Raw genomic sequence first — 15,395 nt, forward strand, 5'->3', positions numbered from 1 at the left:
AACTAAAATAGATTTTGGGAACCTCAATTGCTCCAATTTTTTATCAGAGAGAGATCAGGTGATGTGGATATATTACATGCAATGTACGGCCAATATAAAGGCCAGCTGAATACAGAAATCCACCAGCAAGCAGAAGCTGATAACAATAGCTGCAAAATGCCTTATTTGTCTGTGGAGATGTACAGCTTTCTCTTATTTCTCAGGAGCACAGAATGATGATAGGCTGGAATGCATCAAGCAGCATGAATATTTCACGTCAGACTGTTAGCTACTATTTGATCACACTATCTCCAGTGGAACACAGCCTCTATCAAGATGCTAGCATTTCCAAGTCTTCCGCTTCACCAGGGATATTTTGAAAAAGAGGAGAACCCCTTTCTTGACTGTGCCTTTTGTGAGACACTTAAGACAACAAACCAAAAGAGCAGCTTCACACAATGCTCTTAAAATGTTACAGGAACCTTTGAACAGATTCCCACAACATGTTTATACTACGATGTGGGTATTTTCACTAGCATCAGATAAGCAGAAGGCCTTCCGTTTAAAAGGACATCACTCAATTACTTCAATATAAATTCAGCCTGCATGGTGACCCTGTGAGAGACTTGTGCACCATAGAGTGAGACACGTAGTGTGGAATGTTGTTGGAGCAGCTTCCTGCTTTGCATTGGCTGTTTTCCAGATTATGTGTTCTTATAGCTCACCTTTTCAGTATCATTGGTGCTGAAATTCAGGCTCTTGCCATACTGACACCCCAGCATCATACCTGAGTGAATGGACACATTAAATTCTATTGATCGATGTTTCATCAATATGCTGTAGTTGCTTTGTCTGCCACTTTTTAATCTGTTTATTTTTCAAAAAATACATTTTGAATGTTATTGCTATTTTTACATTGTTATCAACAAACCTGGAATGTAGTTTGAATAAGGGTGGTGTTTATCTATCATCTATCTATCTATCATCTATCTATCTATCTGTATCTATTTACTTTTAAAAACCAAGCAATATTTGTTTACATACATAATAAAAGCTACCCGTAGAGATGTGATTAGCTTTGTGCTAATAGGATATTTTTAATATGCAATCCTGTGCTGCACTTCCAAGTGTACTTAAATGGAGCTAAAGAAGCATCTTAAAAGGGTAAACTTTGCCTGCTGATGGTAAGAGTTCTCCCAATACAATAGCAAGGAGGGATGCATGCCAAATTTGTGTTGCTAATGATATGGAAGACTGAAATCATTGCAAAGGGAACATTCAAACTTCGTCATTCCCAGAAGAAATGTTACACCTATAAAAGCTTCCCACTGCAGGCCAGAAGCCTGGTGCTGGCCAAGGTGCTAAAAGAGAGATTTTGTTCTCCAGACTTCTCCTCCTCTGGCTGCTGCCTATGTCAGAAATATAACTGTTAGAGACATTAACACAAGAGAATAGGGCTAAGAAGCTTATAGCAATGATATAAGGAAGGCCTAGAGCTGCAGGTTTGGGATATCTTTGCCATCTGTTTTGCTGGCAGGCTGGAATTTCCCAGGAGTGAATTCTGAGCTAATTTATCCTGTTTTGGTACACAAAGAAAGCAATTCTTTGTGTAGAGGATATCTCACATGGGAATATTCCTACTTGTTTTTCTCTTGAAACTCCAGCAGGAATCATCTGGATAATTACCTAACTTCGACGACTGAAGAAAATTCTGGCATTCCTGTCAGCTGACTAGAGAGACCAACAACTGCACTGATCATCATACAGCCCTCGACAATGAGGCTTCAAAACAAAGTAGGATATTCTGGCAGATGAATTCTATTCTTTGCTTGAGTTGAAAGGCATTTTGAGCCCCAGCTTGTAGCAGTTATCAGGACTGATTACAGTACTTGGAGGCACAGCCAAAATGGCACTATGAAGGCAGGAACCAGGTTGAACAGCCACAAGAGCAGTACGCAATGAGTTGAGATGAGGCAGGGGAAGAGTATGAATAAAGGGCAGGCAATAAGAGTAAGAGGTTTAGCAACCACTTGGGTTATACAGAGACACAGCTTGCTACAGAACTGCCCCTGCAGTTATATTTCTAATAGTAGCCCCACTGCTCTGTGTATGGATGGACACGGGCCAGAACAAGTTGTTGTCCAATGCAGACATGTACCCAAATTTTACAACCGCTCTGTGCTGCTGTTTTATCAGCACTGTCTTGTCCAACCCTATGTGCTCTTTATGAAAGAACTCCACACAAGAAAGAACCTAGGGACCAAGTGATTCTATAGATGTGTGCAAATGTACCCAACTTTTTAAGCTGGAATTGAAAATATTCAATGAGATTGGAGTACATACTAAGAGCACATGGCCATAAGATGATTTAGAGATTCAGGAAAGAATTCAAAGATGACAAGCCAGATCCCACTTCTGGGATCATGTATGCGCTTAGTACGCAAATACCTCAGACAGGATTAAATAGGTTATATGCTGGGATAGCTCAGTTGGTAGAGCATGAGACTCTTAATCTGAGGGTTGTTGGTTTGAGCCCCATGTTGGACAAAAGATTCTTGTAGTGCAGAGGGTTGGACTAGATGACCCTTGTGGTCCCTTCCAACTCAACAATTCTATAATTCTACGTACAACTTGCTATCTTTAAAAAAAAAGTGGACTGATAATCTCAAAGAACATACAAATAGGCTACAAGAAGACTAGCACACTATTTTTCTGGGTTAGAGCAGGGGCGCCTGTGCCTTCATCTCCCACTCCTTTGTTATACATATACCGTAGTATTTTGTGCTGTTGTGAAACATTTTGTTTTTATCTAGTTTCAAAACCATAGTATGATTTACTGGTTGACATATACGGTTGTGTGCTGCTTTGTATATGTTTCTGTTTCAAAAGTGGTCTATGATTTGAAACAAAAATCATCCATCTGTCAATCAGTCACTATAGCATAATACAACAGTGGCCAGGGAAGTCAAAGTTCAAGACCATACATTAAAACAACAACAACACCCTAACAGAGTAGCCCCATCACTACAGCTGCCTGGAGGAAGAATGAGCTAGGGAGTTCATAGTGATGCCTGACCCTCCATGATTTTTCTTTAAAACAAACAAACCAAAATGGAGAGGGGAGAGGAGAAACAACAGATGAGCAGTGCCTCCTGGGAATTTGGCAATAGTGTGTGTGTGTCATGGCTCACAATTATTTCCTCTTCATGGACACTGGTTTTTTTTAACCATTTGAACCTGACATATACCCTTAATTACACACACCACAATTATCTATTAAAGGAAGAAAGGTAGTCAATACACATATTGTACCTGTGTCTCAGAATTCTGGGGAAAAAATGCTTTGGAACTATTAGGTGTAGATGAATAGTTTATTAATGAGTTAATCAGGGTCTTTCCTTGGCCAGGAATACATGCTTACCAATCTGGCCTTTGCAGTTCAAGGGACCTGACTCTTCCACCTGGGAAATCAGGAGATTTTTCATGAAAAAGCCAAACTGTGTGTGTGTGTGTGTGTGTGTGTGTGTGTGTGTGTGTGTGTGTGTGTAGGGGGGGATCATTTGTGTAGCAACAGGTAGGACTTCATATTCAAAATAAATTAGATACATATTTTCTGTACACATTCAATACGGAGTTTCTTTAGACAAGATAACAATTGGAATAATCATGTAAATCACTGGATTGTGAGACTAACCTATCACCGACAATGTACAACACAAGGGAAGAAAAGAAGGGAAGGCTTTGAACAGCATGCAAAGACTTACCTAAATGCATCAATTGAATGGCAGGTCGGGAAGGATGACATCAGAGTTCCATTATAAAAGAGAGAGAGAAAGAGAGAAGAGGCGAATTAATAATTACAATCACCCTGATGACAGATGCTATATTTAGAAACAACAAAATCAGGTGCAAGTTTGGAGGGACAACAAAAGAGACGGCTGTTGCAAATCTTTATAAAAGTAGACAAGCAAATGATATAACTCAGCTTTATGTGGGGACTTTAGCATATTACAACCAGTTCTGTGCAGAGCTATGATTGCTGAAATTGCTGCTTTGATTTACAGTGAACAAATTTAATGGATTCACCAGCACTGGTTCAAACTATGTTAGCAAGAATGACCAGGCGCACAGGCCAGGCACACAAGTAAGACACTCAGCTGAAAACCCAACAGCAAAGTCTAATGTGGAATGTATTTACACATTTGACACTGTAGCACACTCTGTCTCAAAAGTCTCAGGACAGGAAACAGGAAATTGAAATAATTATTTATAAACTATAAGAAGCATGGATCTCTTAATTACATAACTGGGCATGAGAAATACTTCTTCAATTCATATTTCTAGCCTGTGCTACCCTGAAGAAATAAGTTTCTGGACCATATGCTAGGAAGGATCTGTTTGGTGAAAAAGCTGGACCTTGTTACATTTAGGCCCACTTGGAATTTCCCCATGCAATGCTTGCCTGTACTCTCCAGAGACACACTTCATGGAGAACAAAACATATGGCCTAGTTCCATGGATATGTCTGCAATTACTCAAAGGCATACTCACGAGAGCTGAAAAGTATGTACTCCATGATAGCATCTAATTGTCAGCAGAAGCTGCAACTGCATCCTTCAATTTAGTACAGTTATGCAAAAAAAAATTATATGTCTTTGGAGACAATGGATGTGCATGGCATAGAGAAGATTTTGAGTGACTCTTAAGTTACTTTAGTGAGGAATCATAAGGTCAACTTTAAAAAGGTGCACTCCTGTAATTTATAGTATAAAACCTATCAGACATGGTAGCTTGGGCTTGCTTTGAATCAGCTTGTGAAATGGAATAAGACTGAGTGTAGGGGGGGGGCTCATTTAATTTCACTGCACACAGGTGGTGTAGTGACAATAAAGGTATGATGATGATGATGATGATGATGATGATGATTACAGTATTCTTATTCTTATTATTATATCATCCATGCAAAAATTTCTCCATGTGGCAGTAGAGAGCTGAACTGGTGATTTTGCCTCAAGGTCTAAAAAGCTTTCATGGGGTATTTACACTTAAAATACCCCTAAACCCAGTAATATCTAGTGAAAACAACTGGGTTTGTATTTAATAGCTGGGTTACAAGGAGATGCTTTTATGGCAAGATCTTTATGGGACAGAGATCCATATACACAGCCGAACAGTTCCATTGGCTACCCTGAAACCTTGGGATAGGGAGGGAACATAAGAGATGGCTTGGATAACTTCCAGATTGGATTACTGCTATGAGCTCTAAGTGGGGCCGCTCTTAAAGACTACAGAGAAACCTGACCAAACTGAAGTAGCCAGATTTCTGGCTGAGTTTACATTTAGAATTTCCATAACACCTGTTTAAAATAGCTTCAGTGATTGCCAGATTGTTTCTAGGCGAAATTCAAGGTGCTGACATTAGTGCTTAAAGCCCTAAATGTCTCAATTCCCAAATATGTGAAAACTGCCTCATTCCCTACAGATCCTCAAGATTGGCAGAGGGGGGCTTTTGACTGCTTTTGGGAGGTTTGTGGATGGGAGGGCAGCCTGGGAGAAAAATGTTTATGGAGCGTCTGCATTTGGAAAACTGTTCACAGTTCTAGTCGTCTCTCCCCAAAAACGGTATTGTAGAGTTGGAAAAGGTTCAGAAAATGATCAAAGGGGTGCAGCAACTCCTCTATGAGGCTAGACTGCAGCGTTTGGGACTTTAGTTTGGAGAATAGGTGAGTAAGAGGTGACATGATAGAAGTTTATAAAATTAAGAATGGGAAAAGTGGATAGAGAAAAGTTTCTCTCTCTCTCTGCTATCACTAGAACTTGTGGCCATTCAAAGGAAGCTGAATGTTGGAAGCTTCAGAATATATAAAAGAAAGTACTTCTTTATGCAACACATCTGAATTGTGGAACTCATTCCCACAGGAGGCAGTGGTGGCCACCATCTTGGATGGCTTTAAAAGACAAATTCATGATGGCCATATTCCTATGTCAGCTTGCCTCTGAATACCAGTTGCTGGGAATCACAGGAAGGCAAAGTGCTGTTGTGCTTATGTGCAAGCTTGCATGCTTCCCACAGGAATTTGGCTGACCACAGAGAGAACAGGATGCTGAACTAGATGGTTCAGCAGATTCATTCTATGCTCTTATGGGAGAGCCATTGGTGGCAGCCTTGAGCTGTGGAATTCCCTTCATTGTATAGTTTTCATGTTATACTGAAGAAACTCCTCTTTACCTTGGACTTTGACACTGATAGGACTCACCCTATTCCTTGGATAGCAAATGGCGTTTGCTGATTTTAATAACGTGTTTGCATATTGTTGTAACCCACCCTGGGACCATATGGCGAAGAGTCATCATCACCACCATTATCACAAAATAAATAAATCTCAGCGCAGGAAGTACAGACCTACGAAACTTGTTCTTGTTCTTTGGTTTTTTGCTTACTTTTGATCAGTCAGTGAAGACAGATTAATATAACTCTCACAGTTCTGCTATTAAGCTGATTATTCCCCGTAGGAGCCATGTAGCCACAGAAAACTTAATTGGCACATGGCTGATAGTGTGTAGAATTAAAAGGAGGCAATGGATACCGGAAGTACAGCCAAATCAGCAGCAAGAATAGAGCCCTGTGACAGGGTGGTGGGAAGGGATGTTTTGACTCTGATGGCGTTAACTAAAGGTGGTGAAAGCTAACATAAGGAAGTGTCCACCTCAGTTGAAGAGAAGAAACTGGAAATACCTACGAGGGCAAAGTGAATAAAGAGATAGCTTGAGAACTGAATGCTCTATTCTGTAAAAAAAATGCAGTTAGGCGTTTTGTGGAGAAGTATATAGCCATGGCTGGATTTCTGAGAAACCAAATGTGGCACTTTCCCCAGAGCACCAGCTCTGAAGGAGGCCAATCAGGAGATTATTTCCATATCAAAGCAACGCATGAACCCTCGGCACCCTGGACAAGAAAAACTAATTCTTTGTACATGTGCTGATCAGGAAACTGCCTGCATGATCCATCTATCCCTTAAATAAATATAAAAAACTGAGTATTGCGACAAAGATGACAACTGCCTGTCATGAGGCTGCTTAGTGTCATTCTATAGAGCTCAGTGAAACAGCGGCAGCAAATATACTGGTCTCTAGCAGCCCTTCTAAATATGCCAGCAAACAATTAGTCTCAGCCAGCAATGGCAATGCAGACAACAGACTTAAAAGGTCAGTTAGGCGTCTCAAGGTTGCAGCAGACCTTTGACCTTCAGCTGCCAGTCTCAACAAGCCCTTAGTCCCTCCCTCCCATGCACCTCAACACTTCCCCTTCTCTTCCTTTCATTCTCTTTTTTCAGGCAAAGGAATTTCTCAAGAGTGCTTCCACATTATTCAAAGCAAGCACAAATGTGTAACCTAATCAACACACTGAGCCCTAACAAAGGAGAGCCACACTCAGCTAACCTGTTCTTGAATGGGGTGCAGGCCTCCTGCCCCAGCATTCCCAAGGGATGCCAGAATCTGTTTTAATCTACATTGGAGAAACACGGCACTCGCTAAAAGCACTTCTTCTTTCCCAGATCCCAGCAGCAGGAGCAATTTATTTCTGCACACAGCCCAGGGGTGCAAGATCCAGCACCACTTGCACAGAGGGAGGGAAGTGTCAAAAAGAAGTCACTCAATAGGATGCCAAAGGGATTGGGGTGGCCAGACAGGGGGAGGAGATCTATCGTATAAAAAGAAGAAAAGCAAAGAGAAGGAAGAGACTTGGTTCAGTAATAGGGACCAATTTTCCACCCTTTTGTTTAAAGAGGACAGCTCAAAAGCGACAATATAATTATGCAGCCCAGGAAGTGGGATATTTTCTGCTTACTGACATCCCAGAGGAAGTGGCGGAGATCTGTAAAAGCCTGCAGAATATGGAAGCTTTCCCACCCATTAAAAGGAGGGGGGAAGTTTTGCATTTCTGAACTTTATTTATTTTTGCTGTAAAACACAGAGCACAAAAGCCCTGTGGGTATCTGGGCAGCCAAAGATTGCTGCTAAGGACAGGGAAGGCAAAGGAAAGAAGAAGAAAAGGGGGTGGGGGGAGTGAAGAACGGTCCACAAAGGCAACACTTTTCCATAACAAGGACAAGGCTGCTGTGTTTTAGAAGTATTAGTTCTGGCTTCAGTCACAAGCATAAAGGAATTTGGCAAGCCCCATCCAGCTCCCTCATTGCTTCAAAACCACAGACCGTTCTGGCACAATTAGCTGGCCCAGCTTAGGAGGAGGCTGCCAGCTAGGATGGAGGTGTTTCATCAGAGCATTTTCTGCTGTCTGACCCTACTGTGTTGGAATCCAGCAATAACTAGCCATCTTTGATTTTTTTTTTAAAAAAACATTGTTTGAAGTTACTTCATTGCCAAGATTCCTCCACACCCACACCCCTTCTTCTCTGCATCGCCCGCCATATGGGCCCACAAGAGGCAATGCTGCAAGAGCAAGTATTTTCATCTCTGCGTCTCCGTTTTCAGATGCTCAATTTCCTGACTAATTCCTAACCCCTGCCCCCAATATTTGTTCTCACTTTAGAAGCAGGGAGGCGGCAGCCCACAGCTAGGGCAGTCTCTCCCAGACAGGGGATTTTGTACTGAGCCATATTCTCTCCTAGCTCTAAGCGCCAGGCTTCTTCATCTGCTACAATTCATACACAAAGACAAATGCATCTCTGTGGACACAGATGCCAGTTTTCAGTTTATCCAATCATGGCCTCACCAATTAGATTTCCTGTAATATGGGAATATTTAGCTTTTTGTATCAGTCAGGCAAACAATAATGTCCATTTTTTCCCCCAGGCGGGGAGTTGTACACAACTCGTCTCTTGTGACATGGAAACAGGCACCATCTTCTGTGTTGTGTGTGAAAGTGGAGGAGGATGGAGATAAAAATCCAACCAGCAGGCTGGACACACTTTTCATACTGGGAAGCTCCAGATAGCAAAACCATATCTGGCTGAGGTCTGGTTCTACAGAGTAATTTGCTTAATGGATAATCCAGCCTTGATCTTATCCTGCTTCTACGAATGATAGGAAATATACACTGTGATTACTCCACTGGGTTGAAATAATAATACATGCTATTTTTGAAGGAAATGTGAAGGCCAAGTTTAAAAACCTTACAAAACAGCTAAATATATCCACTACACATCCTTCTAAAAAGTAAACATTCAGTGTACAATGCTCAAGACTGGGAGTTGCTGTGTAGTCTTGGACTGGTCACTCTTGGGCTAGCCAAATCCCACACTTCCCCCAAGCCCCATCTCTCATCCCTCCCATCCCGTTTCTGATTTAGTTCTAGATTTTTTGGGAAGTTGTTTGTTGTTCAACATTGCCTTATGGAAGGTGAGATAAATACATGTACCTGCTACTTAGACACAAAAAATATTTGATGCTGGTGCCTAGGAATTTGAATTATTTGTTCTGTCTGGATGATTATTAATACTTACTGACAGAACCAACATGTCTACAAATACCAAGGCACACATTTGAGCTAGTTGCAAAAATTAGTTGGGTAAAAGGTCAAAAGCGACAGATGAATGAAACAAGGCAGACACAGTAACACTGGATGGAGTCTCAAGGGAACACACTGGATCTCTTGTTCAAGTTGTGCTAGCTACCCAACTTAGGCTTATTTCTGCATCTTCAATTATCTTCTTCGTCTCTGACTACTATGAAATCATCTACTGTTTAACTTCTTAAGAGGCAGGTACAGGAATTTAAATCTGCCTGGATCTTGCATTTTCTGGTCAGGAAGCCCTTCCCACAAATCCAGTAGGTATGAGGCCTGATTGTTGTTATCCTGAGGTGAGAGGAAAACATCTTGCATAGGCCTGAATGTTTGCTTGCTGCTACTTCAGACTTCATGATGCAATGAAAACCAGTTCTAAGTCCAGGTTCAAAGTAGACCCCCAAAATGAGTTAGACAGAAGTCAAAGAATATAAAGAAGGGACCCAAACTGGTGTAGAGGAATGGAAGGAACGCGAAAAGTAGAAAAGTATAAATATGAAAGTAAATTCTTTCTAGACATTACATGTATAGATTACTTAAATAACAGTTTGTGTTCCTGAAATGACATTATGTATTGTGAATTTGTTGTTGTCGTTTGTTTTTCCTCTTTCTTTCCTTTTTTCTGTTTTTTTGTAATCTTTTTCTTTTCTTTTTTCTCTTCTTTTTGGGTTTATTATTGATATTTGATTGTATTTACTGTTAAATTAATAAAGCTTAATTTTTTAAAAAACAAACAAACAAAAACAAGCAAGCAAAGTAGACCCCCAAAACATGCATGCCAAGGACAGTTTGTAACTGGGAGTCGTAAGAATGCCTTTGCAATGCAGAACGCTGTGAGAAAATATACAGCAAAAAAATTAAAGAAGATTCAGGCAAAAACTTAACAGAAAAACCAATTATAATGTTAAAATGCAGCATTGAAATCTTGGTGTCTGGGTGCCTCAAGTGCACGCTGCTCTGCTTCCTTCATTCTGTCTGTCTGCTATTCCTTTTTTTTTAAAAAAGGAAGAAAACAACAACAGTAATGATCACAGTCTAAAGCAGGGATAGGGAAGCTGTGACCCTCCAGATGTTGTTGGGAGTACAATTCCCATTATCCTTGACCACTGGTCATGCTGGCTTGGGGTGATGGGAGTTGGAGTCCAAAAGCCTAAGGAGGGCCACAGGTTCTTCATCCCTGGAAAGCTTGGAACCACAGAGAAGTCACTATTAATTGACACTAGGATGTGAAGCTGTGCATTTAGGAGATGGTGGTGAAAGAACGGGATCCTGGCTTGTTTCCATTCTGGTAGCGCAAGAAAGTGGGAATTTAGGAGTATCTGACTTGCAGCCAATTCAGCAAACGAACAGGGTAAAGAAAAGAGCACAGGGAAGGCAAGCAAGTTAAGGAGAGAATAAGAAGTGGCTGCAAAAAGTCAGCAAGCAGCCACAGAAAGCAACTGTATTCCCTTTAGCCAGCAGGTGTTGCTCTGGCAATAGGAAGAGACCAGAGAACAGCAAAGGCTATAAAGAAACAAATGAGCTGCTTAAAAATAATAAAAATAGGAAAATAACATGTCCAGGCAATACAAGGGCCAAATGAAACCCACAGCCAATGCCTTGGAATTCCTCCGCAACTAGCTCAATGGTCCAGCTGTCAAAGGGAATCACAAGGTCACACATTCTACACACATCCACGCACGTTCTAGCCTGTTCCCTTCAACTACTTGGAACTGTTATAATAGCCGCTCAATACAAAACCCAACTAAAACATGGCAAGTCACGAAGGCCTCCCCCCATCCCTGGCCTCCATTTCAGCGCTCATTTGCCTATTGCTTGGCACAGCAAACACTTTTTGTTAGCATGAAGAGGAACAGTAGCAAGGCCTTTATACTCTTGGAATATTGAGGGAGATGGAAAAGCCCCAAGACCTTGAAAATAATAAAAGAGAGAATGCATCAATACAGAAAAAAGGCACACAGCAAAACCAAGGAAATTCAAGCACACGTAACGTGCTAATATGCTGGATGAGGCTAGGTAGCCCACTTGAATCTGGTGTGTGAGGGTTGTTGTTTTTTGGGTGGGGGGCATGAATATTCCTCCCAATTCCTTAGGTAATAACAACTTTCCCCAGTTCCTTATGGAAAACGCAGGGCAGGGCCTACTGCAAGCAAGGCTTTGTTTGTGGTGCTGCCCCTGGGGACTGCCTGCTGGGTGTTAACCTGTGACAAGGCCTTCTCAGCGGCAGTTCTTCCATGTTCCTGCATCTGTCTCCCTCATTACTCAGTTTAAGGAGGAACTTAAAAGCATTTCTGTTTTCACCAAGGCAGTTGATGACTGAAAGATACTGTTCCTGGCAACCCTGAAATCACTAGCTGAGAGAATGTTTTTAACTGTTTTTAGAATCTTTCTACAATGTTTTTATATTGGTGTGTTTGCCATTCTGGGCTCCTTCAAGAGGGAGGGCAGGATATAAAATGACTGACTGACTGACTGACTGACTGACTGACTGACTGACTGACAAACAAACAAACAAACAAATAAATGGAATAAATAAACACTGAGCCACTGACAGTTTTCTATTACCCAAGCCATCTAATACATGATCAAGCACGTCACTTTAATTTCCTGTTAGGGAGGAACAGTTAATGTCTCCCAACTGCTGCAGCACAGTAACTATTGACAGGTACCGGTAGTTAGTTTGGTACGGGGAGACTAGATTGGTAAAAGCAGGGAGTCGATCCCAGAGTAGTAACGCATCCTTATCAGAACATGGGACATGGAACACCCTCCCACCAGATGTCAAAGAGAACAACTACTACCAGGCTTTTAGAAGACATCTGAAGGCAGTCCTGTTTAGGGAAGCTTTTAATGTTTGATGTATTTTAATATTCTTTTGGAAGCCGCCCAGAGTGGCTGGGGAAGCCCAGCCAGATGGGCGGGGTATAAATAATAAATTATTATTATTATTATTATTATTATTATTATTATTATTATTATTATTATTATTCCAACTAAAAACTACTCAGGACAGTTTTTGTTGCATAATTACTTTGATTTTTCTGGTGGCTTCAGTCACTGACTACTAGATTAAATTCAGATTTAATCCATACATTCTGACAAGGCTTCAGTCATTTAAGACACCCACCACTCCAAAGTAATGGTTAAATAAATTCCTGAACAGGAGGACTAGCTGAGTTAGCCAACAGAACAATGGGGTGAATCATTATCACCATGGCCTCAGGTTAATGTAGATTCCCACCCACCCCTGTTCTTGTCTTGTCTATGGGTACCAGAGCATGAGAGATGGTAAGTGAACCAGGAGTCAGCATAAATTTCCCTCAGAAATGACAGACAGCAGATAAAGAGAGGAAACAGAGGAAATGGGTTTGTTTTCTGCAGCTGGTTTAACTCAGTGACAAAGTGAGGTATTAAGGGTGATCCTCATTTGCAATCAAACCAAATTGCTTTTTTAAAAAGTCAACAGCAATTGCTAGACATTACTAGGGTGGCGGAGAAGAGAAGATGCAAGAGTGTTTGCTTTTGACAGCAGCTTCACATGCGCCATGACAACTACTTCTGGTTGAGGTTTCCATATTACTCACCAATGAGGAAAAAAATCAAGAGCTACAACTATATATGAGAATCCAGGAGCACCTTTTGGCCTAGAGATACCTCCAAGGCATGTAACAAAACATGCCAGTAACAAAAAGTAAATGTCCCATAAGAAGCAATGCTTCCTCCCTCAGAACCTGGAAATGTATAAAATAGAAAAAGGCAATGAGAAGGCAAGATATCTCAATAAAAACTAAATAAACAAACTATGTAAGAGGGCACAACCCAAGGAATACACAGTCTGAGCAAGCGTATTCTGATTGACTCACTCCTGTATGCCAGCCCCTCAGCTCAGATTTCTGTATTGTGAGCATAATATGCCCATCCCTCATGCTTTTGAACAACTGCAGACATGTAACAGACTTGTGTTGAATTCCTTGTCACTATCCTGAGGGGCATGGAAGTACAAAAAGCTAATGAAAGAGCCTGTCACTATGGGTATATATATTTTTTATTTTCAAAACTCCAAAGAGGAAATGGAGAATGTGAAGACACCACTGCCATCCTTTCAGCTTGCTCTGAGAAATAAGATGAGATGATGCTCTTCAATTTTCTTTCAAAAGCAGCTGAGTTCAGTGAACTCTTTTAATGAGGATTAGAGGTGAGGCAGAGAGCAAATGGTCTCCTAGCTGAGGGGAACAAATGCATTCCATTTCCAATATCCCTCCCCAGCCCCCAACACCCTCTGGGCTGGGAGGCTCATGCATATTTGACATGTTTTCCGCTCAGACAGTAATTTCAGGAGCAGCTTATCTCATTCTGGTTTATATGGCTTTAAGAAATACAAATATTCTATGTTCTTTATGGAAAACTCTGATCCTAGTATAACTACAACAAGGTCTCTGAGAATTCTAACACGAATCAGACTCATTTTAAATTCAATAGCATTGTTCACATGGCACCCTTAATATATTATTGGGATACAACGCCCATCATTGCTGACCGCTGGACATATTGTCTGGGGCTGATTGGAGTTGTGATCCATGGTGGCTATTCCTGGCTTACAGTGATGGCGAAAACCATGTGGCAACTGAAAATACATTTAAACTCACTCACATGCATGTCTGAAAATAATCATACAGAATATTTATACAACAATCCTGTCTAATATACAAGAAAGGGAACTGTGTGTACATTGATTTGTCTCACCTTAAGAACTGATCAAGGTGGGGAACTTCTGGTCTTCCAGTTCTCTTTATCCCTGACTACTGGGCATACTGGTTGGGGGTGATGTGAGTTGCAGACCAATTACAACTGGATGGCAACAAGTCTCCCACCATCCTAAACTACTTCTGTGTGGTTTAAGAACTGCCTGGTTGGATCAGGCTAAGATCCATCTGGGCCACCATTCTGTTTCCAACAGTGTCTAGTAAACTGCTTCCAGGTATATTTACAACCACAGCATGAAGGCAACATCCTTCTCCTATTTGTCCTCTGGCAGCTAGTATAGTGGTACCTCGGGTTAAGTACTTAATTTGTTCCAGAGGTCTGTTCTTAACCTGAAACTGTTCTTAACCTGAAGCACCACTTTAGCTAATGAGGCCTCCTGTTGCCGCCGCAGCCCGATTTCTGTTCTCATCCTGAAGCAAAGTTCTTAACCTGAAGCACTATTTCTGGGTTAGCGGAGTGTGTAACCTGAAGCGTATGTAACCTGAAGCGTATGTAACCTGAGGTACCACTGTATTCAGAACTATATTGCCTCTCAACATGAAGGTTCCATTTATTTAAGGCCAATAGCCAAATGTTACCATCTGCAAATTTCTGCCGAGTCCTTGCTTTCTATTTGTGGTAGATGGTGCCTAGGATTGTACAGGCTGATCTGTGTGATATCAGAGGATGAATAGCCCTGCCTGATGGTAGAAAAGTGGATTAAAATGTTCTTAGGCCCCCTAAATTCAAAAATTACAACACAGTAGAGGGAAACAAAAGATGCTTCTGGGACCAGGATCCAGTATTTCATGAGAAGTTTCTTGGTAATGAAGTTATACAAACTACATAGTGCAATTTTATATGTGTCCATTCAGAACAAATCCCATGGGAATTACTGCTAGGTAAGAGTGTAAAGGATTGCAGCCTAACTTATATCTGTGATAAGCCAAAGGTTTTTTTGCTGCAGGTACAAATTTTCCCTTCAGTTACCTGTCAATAGGCCCAAATAATTAGCTGTGGGGCAACTATTGAAGATCCTGCTGCAATGAAGGCTCCACAGACAACCCCTCCTCATTTCCTCCCTGTGACAAGTTTTATGGCAGGAGACAGTCAAAACTTAAAATGGTACTTCCAGCTTGTCAGAAAA

The 15,395-nt window shown here is 41.2% G+C and overlaps 1 protein-coding gene and 1 long non-coding RNA gene across 2 annotated transcripts in view; both read right to left on the reverse strand.

Moving 5' to 3' along the window:
- LOC308585458 overlaps positions 1-12,459 on the reverse strand; it is a 59,351-nt gene extending 46,892 nt beyond the window's left edge. Inside the window, exon 1 of the long non-coding RNA XR_014007407.1 lies at positions 12,104-12,459. This is a non-coding gene — a long non-coding RNA (uncharacterized lncRNA). The remainder of the gene's footprint in view (positions 1-12,103) is intronic.
- The window catches only part of HS6ST1 (heparan sulfate 6-O-sulfotransferase 1), a 192,005-nt gene that overhangs the window by 116,909 nt on the left and 59,701 nt on the right, over positions 1-15,395 (reverse strand). The gene's annotated exons all lie outside the window — the stretch shown is intronic.

This window comes from Podarcis bocagei, assembly GCF_964188305.1.
Source record: "Podarcis bocagei genome assembly, chromosome: 4".
Classification (NCBI taxonomy): Eukaryota; Metazoa; Chordata; class Lepidosauria; order Squamata; family Lacertidae; genus Podarcis; species Podarcis bocagei.